Source organism: Bubalus kerabau, chromosome 18 (assembly GCF_029407905.1).
Source record: "Bubalus kerabau isolate K-KA32 ecotype Philippines breed swamp buffalo chromosome 18, PCC_UOA_SB_1v2, whole genome shotgun sequence".
Classification (NCBI taxonomy): domain Eukaryota; kingdom Metazoa; phylum Chordata; class Mammalia; order Artiodactyla; family Bovidae; genus Bubalus; species Bubalus kerabau.
Genome location: NC_073641.1, coordinates 10,964,304 through 10,971,086, shown reverse-complemented (window position 1 = coordinate 10,971,086; position 6,783 = coordinate 10,964,304). Strand labels below are relative to the sequence as shown.

General features: G+C 40.1%; 1 non-coding gene across 1 annotated transcript; it reads left to right on the top strand.

The window, feature by feature from the left end:
- Positions 1-5,789: 5,789 nt before the first annotated feature.
- Positions 5,790-5,861, top strand: TRNAC-ACA (transfer RNA cysteine (anticodon ACA)). Its single transcript has one exon. It is a non-coding gene; the product is annotated as a tRNA-Cys (tRNA).
- The last annotated feature ends 922 nt before the right edge of the window (positions 5,862-6,783 follow it).

Below are 6,783 nucleotides of genomic sequence, written 5' to 3'. Positions count from 1 at the left end.
TCCAGCCCAGTCAAGCCTTCAGAAGACTGAAGCCTCTGCCATGGCAACCTCATGAGAGATCCTGAGCCAAACCATCCAGCTAAGCTGTCCCTAAACTCCTGGAGAAGGAAATGGCAACCCACTCCAGTATTCTTGCCTGGAGAATCCCATAGACAGTGGAGCCTGGCAGGCTACAGTCCATGAGGTCGCAGGAGTCGGACACGACTTAGTGCACAGTCTGTCTCTCAAACTCCTGACACCATACAAACTGTGAGGTAACATTTGCTTTTTTAAGCCACTAAGTTTTGGGGTGGCTGCCCTGGTGGAACTGCAGGAGATGCAGGTTTGATCCCTGGGTCAGGAAGATCCCCTGGAGAAGGAAAGGACAACCCACTCCCAATATTCTTGTCTGGGAAATCCCATGGACAGAGGAGCCTGCTGGGCTACAGTCCAAGGGATTGCAAAAGAGTCAGACATGACTTAGCAATTAAACAGCAACAGGCTTTGGGGTAATTTGTTATACCTCAAAAGATAATTAGTAATAATACACTAGCAGGGAAGGCTGCTGTTTACAACTCTAGGCCTTAACTTTTCAAACCAAAATTCCCACATGGGAATATTTGCTGGTGGCTATCCCACTTTGAAACTCATCAAAGCTGTTAACTGATTGCTACACTCACCTCCACCCACCACCCAACAAAGGGGGCCGCGTTAAAAGACCACATGCCTATCGTATGCTACATGGAATTCCTGGGAAGTGAGTATACCCGTGACCCATGGTAGTCATATAATGGACTATTAGTGTTCGGCTCACCATCCGTACCATCAATTTGTATCTTTATTTCTCTCCCACTTTCATCAGTGAGTGTGATACTCTCTGGGCAAGTTCTCTTTTTAGGAGTATTTTCTTGGGAGATTTTAAATTGTTAGAGGCTGGAAGATCAGCAGCTAATTTGTTTTATGTAGTAGCACAATCTCTACTTAATGTTGTGAGTGTCAGACGAGTCCAGTTAATGCTTCAAACGCTAGATATTGGAAAGATTTTTATTCTATTTGAAAGAAAAAAATGGATAGAATCCTTTGACCGAAAAGTAATCTTACTTAGAAACTAACACAGAAAACAGAATGTAAGTTTCATGAAAACCTAGGCTTTGCTGGTTCCTTGCTGTATCTCCAGTGTCTGGAAGTCACTGGCACATGGAAGCTGCTCAATAGACACTAGCTGAATGAATGAATGAGTGAATGAATGAATGAGAGCAATGAGAAGAGACTCCATTGAGGAGGAGGGTGGGATTCCATCCGTTAAGCATTCTCCTCCCTCCCTCCCATCTCAGATGTCACCATCGCTGAAGCACTTTGGAGGCAGGCTGACTCCTTGAGAAACACAGTTTTAAGCTCAAGGACTGGGAAGAGCCCCACAGGTCTACACACGAGCAGACCCGCCTCTTGTCCTTCCACTTAACAGGCCACAAGGCCTGGCAGTGGTTTCCCCAGCTCTCCTCTTTGGTCCTGATTTTTTCTGCAAAATGAGATAGAATCTCCCAGCCTTAATTCCAGTGGTGTCATGAGTCTGTACAGGCTTCCCCTTCTTTTAACATCCAACCCAAAGGAGGCAAATCACCACGTGTGGGGCACTTTGAAGCTGTCAAACTGGAGGCCTCAGAGCCGTGTGACCAGAGGCTCACAGCTTGGCAGTTGACCTGATGTGACTGATGTTCAAAGCAACTGCCGGGGAATAGAAGGCGCCCTGCACCAAAGAGCCAGCCAAAAATAATGAGGGAGGTGAAGAGAGAAATAATAAAAGAAAGAAAGAAAAAACACGCAGGGCAGGGTTTGGGGTCACTTGGCTTTCCTCTGGTCTCATGTCTCCTCTCTCCTCCTCCACCCAGTCCTCAAACAACCCTCTTCTGTCTCCTCCAAAAGAAAAGTTAAAAGCTTTCTTTTGGGAAAAGAGCCATTTGCTTAGACTGCTGCTGTTTACCTTTGGTAGGATAGCCATTGGTGGTGAGTTTAAACACAGGAAAAGGCCTCTTGGTTACAGGAAGAGCTGCAGACAGGTCTGGAAGACTTGCCGTGATGCAGTGGAGATGCACCTTCCCCTCCATGAGCAGCCCTGGGACCAACACTGAGTCCTTGCCTCCATGTCAGGCAACCAGCCTTCAACTCTTTCTTGGACTTCATCGGCTCTTCCTTTCCTCAAGGATGTTGTTTCCTAAAACACGAAGATGATGAGGGATGGCTGGTATGACTGAGAAAGGGAAACAAAAGGAGGGAAAGAGGCTTACATCACAAACAAAAGATCATGACTTTGTTTCCAGTCTAGTATGGAAAATACTAGCAACAAATAACAAGCAGCCAGCCTTGGGTTAACCTTTGGTGGTCTCATTTATTTTCAGTCATTAAAATCATCCTTCAGTAACTAAAGAGGCCCCATTTGCTAAAATGGGGGCCACAATTTTGCCCTGAAAATGGAATTCTCTATAACTACCTCCAGAACTGTGTGATTTGTTTGTAAAAGGGGAAAGAAAGAATTAGCCTTCATATTTTTCCAAGCGCTTTCTCATGAGACCTACCCACCCCAAGAAAGGTTAGACTAAATTGTGAGAGAAAGGAAGAAAATAACGGTAAGGAAATAAATGTTGTCAAATAATCAAAATCTTCTGGGTCTTTCCCATTTCCCCCAAATTTCTTTCCTCTAATTCCACTTCAAAAATCCCCCTGGCTTCAAGAAGCACTAGACTTTTTGGTCAGACCATTCTCAAGTTTACCATGAGGATCTCACTTCTCTTTCCCTGATTTCAGAGTCATTTGGGTCAAAATCTTTATGTCTTCCAGAGAGCCTTTGGCATACTTCTCCCTCCAGAAGACTTTACCCAACCATGACTGAAATGAAGGGCTGCTAATCTTTCCATCCACCAGCCTCCATCTATCTAACCCTCACGGTATCAATGAGCTTCTCACATAAAGGATGTGCTATAGAGAAAAGCAGCAATTTCTTCTCCACTGAAAAGTTTCCCCCAGTACTCCAAGTCCACTAAAATTTAACTGAAGTATTTTACCTGGGGTGGAATGAGTGAGTCTATAACAAAATCATTTGAGTTCTTTCAAGAATTTTCTCCTTAACTTCAGTTTTTAGCCATTTGACTAAATGTCAAATGTCAAATGACATATGTCTGGGTGTATGTGTGTGTGTTTTAAAATCTATTCTATGAGGGGTTTGCGCTCCTTCCTAAGTCTGTAGGCTCATCTCTTTCTCCATACTTGTAAATTTTCAATCTATTCTTTTTTTTTTCAAATATTCTTTGCTGCACCATTTTTTCCTCTTCTCCCTTAGTGACTCCAATTGCACATATACTAGACCTTTTGATAATGTCTACAGGTCCCTACAGATCTGCTTTTTTTCTTCTTTTTTTTTAATCTCTCTTCTCTCTGTTCTTCATATTGGATCATTTCTACTGAACTATTTTAAAGTTCACTAATTACTTTTTTTTTTCCTATTCTTTCTATTACTGTAAAGCCCAAACAGTATTTTTTTTTTTTTTTGATATGGCATTTTTCAGTTCTAGAATTCTCTCCTTTTTTGTTATTAAAATAGTTGGTTTTTTTTTTTAGAATCACTTTCAAATCTATCACTACACTCATCTGTGAAACATACATATGATGAATGGTGGGATAATTCTCTTGGTCTGATTTTTACATCTAGAAGAATAAAAACTTGAGAGGTTAAGCAGATTTATCAAGATTGGAGGGGTAGTGAAGAATATAGCCAGGATATATAATATATAGTGTGTAAGATAGTGGACAGTGATGGAGAGAAGAGGACAGCAGGAGATTAAGAAGTATGGGAATAAGGGGGAGTTTGCAATTTCAAACAGGATCTTTAGGGAAGGCCTTGTTGACATGGTGAAGATAGAGGAAACATCTGAAAGAGACAAGAAAAGAGGGAAAGGCTTTCAGTCAGTGGGAAAAGAAATTGCCCTTAATAAGTTTATGGTATTTGGTATATATGTTATATATAGGTCAATGGATCTTCCATTATTTTCTTATGAGTTGGTGCAGCAAGTTTATCAGACTGAATTTCAAAGACCAGAAGAAGTCATGACTTCAAATTGCCTTATGGACCATTTCATATCATATTACATTGGGTTCTTCGAAAGGATGAGTACTACAAAGTAGTTTTGGTTCTATAGGATATAGTACATCTTTGGCATGTATAAAGTGCTTTATAGGAACTAACAAACTGATAGTGTGAATTAGAAATAGAAGACTGAAAATTTTTATTTCCTCTGATAAATTAAAAAAATATATAACTTTTACTCCCTATAATTGATGACCAGGGAATTGGAGTCAACCCTCCCACTAAAGAAACCTTAAAAACTGTATGAAATATAAAAACATTTTCTTAAAAGCATCAAAATGTTGACAAAATAGTGAGAAGTTTAAAGTCAAAATCGAGAAGAAAAGAAGCCGGAGAACAAGACTGATATTCAAATCTGATTTTTCTCTCAGAACATTTGGAAGTCCTAAAGAAATAGCTGCAAAACTGAGCTGCACTTTTGACAAATGTCTGGGGCCAGGGAGCAAAATGTGAGACTTGCAACATACCAATGGTAGAAATTCTAATAAACTGCCTCCACTTTAAACTGGGGTCCCAAAGAATTGCAGCTTCAGGTAAGGTGAATCATGAGTAAACCAATCTCTGCACTGAATTTCCTTCTGCCTGTATGTTATCTGGGTGAGCCCTGGAAGCTCAAGCCTTGAACTTGGTTTGAGATGGATCCAGACTGGTAGGACATCAGGTGTCTGGCAGAGGCAAATGAAAATCCTCTTTGGAAGAAGATGCTATCATGCTAAGCCTCAAATTATTCTTACAAATAGTTTTTGAAATATAATGTCCAACACACTGTCAAAAATCACTAGTCATACAGGGAAAACAAAACACATTGAGCATGAGCCAGCAAAAACAACAGAAATTTTAAAATAGGCTCATAAGCATTGGAGTTAATACCTGTTGAGATCATTAGCCATGAACTATAAAACCACCTTGCTATGTCTGAAGAAGAAAGCAAGAGAGAGACTCTTGTTTGAGTAAGAGTTTATTTTTGAGGAAGAGAGAGAGCCAAAGGTAATAGTTTTTTAAGATATAATAGCTGAGAATATTCAGAACTAATGGAAGACATCAGTCCATAGATTCAAGAAGCCTAATTGTTTCTATACAGTATATGCACTCAGCACTCCCAGATACATAAAATCATAGTAAGTCAAAGAAACAGAACTCTATATATACTGTATATTAAGAGCAACCATAGGGAAAAGGGCATGGTACCAAAGATATAAAGTTAAATTGATAGTTGACTTCTAAAAATCAATAATGGAAATCACAAGACAGTAAAATGGTATTATCAACATGCAGAAAGAAAGCAACTGCCTGTTTAGAATTCTGTTTCTAGTATGTGTGTGAATATATATATATATATACACAGAGAGAGAGAGCTTGCTCAATAATAAAAATGAATGAATACTTTTTTAAACGAGAGAGTTTGGGAGATTCTAAAAGATGTATATCAAAATAAAGTAAAATAATCCAGATGGAAAGTTTGGGATAAAGGAAAATATGAAAAGCAAAATACCAAAGTATCTATGGAATTTTAAAATTATATAGAATTTAAAATTTTGACAACAATAGCAAATGAATTGAGATGTGGTTAAATGAGATTAAAGTGTTCTTATATTTCTGAATTGCATAGGCCAATGGCAAAGATCAATATATACAAAAAAATTTTTTATACTAGACTTAGAGAAGTTGGATTTCCCTGGTGGCTCAGATGGTAAAGCATCTGCCTACAATGCAGGAGACCCAGGTTCGATCCCTGGGTTGGGAAGATCCTCTGGAGAAGGGAAATGGCAATGTACTTCAATACTCTTGCCTGGAAAATCCCATGGATGGAGGAGCATGGTAGGCTACAGTCCATGGGGTTGCAAAGAGTCAGACATGACTGAGCAACTTGACTTTCACTTTGGACTTCCTTGGTGGCTCAGATGGTAAAGCGTCTGCCTACAGTGTGGGAGACCTGGGTTCGATCCCTGGGTCAGGAAGATCCTCTGGAGAAGGAAATGGCAACCCACTCCAGTATTCTTGCCTGGAAAATCCCATGGACGGAGGAGCGTAGTATGCTACAGTCCATGGGGTCGCAAAGAGTCAGACATGACTGAGCGACTTCACTTCACTTAGAGAAGTTAATCCAAAGTTAAAGTAATAAATATTAAGAAAATATTTTTAATCTAACACTGGAAGAAGAGACAGGAGAAAAAAATAATCCAAAGGAAGTCAGAAAACAAAAGAATCACAGAAGATGGACTTTCTTGGTGGTCCAATGGTTAGGAATTTGCCTGCCAATGCAGAGGATGTGGGTTTGATCCCTGATCCAGGAAAATCCCTCATGCTTTGGGGCAGCTGGGCCCATATGCCACAGCTATGGAACCTGAGCTCTAGAGCCTGTGCTCTGCAGAAAGAGAAGCTGCTACAATGAGAAGCCTGCACACCCCAGTGAAGAGTAGCCGCCAGTCGCAGCAACTAGAGAAAGCTGGCTCACACCTAGAAGACCAAGTGCAGCCACAAAGTTTAAAAATTAGAAAAGAATCATAGAAGAGGTTGGACATACTGAAATCATGAAATAAGATGATAGATTAAAACTCAACTATATCAATAATCACGTTATGTAAAAATGGGCTAGTGTTACTATTGCTTAACAAGCACACATCAGAGGGCTGTGAGGAATATTCGAGAGTGTACTGGACAGAGGG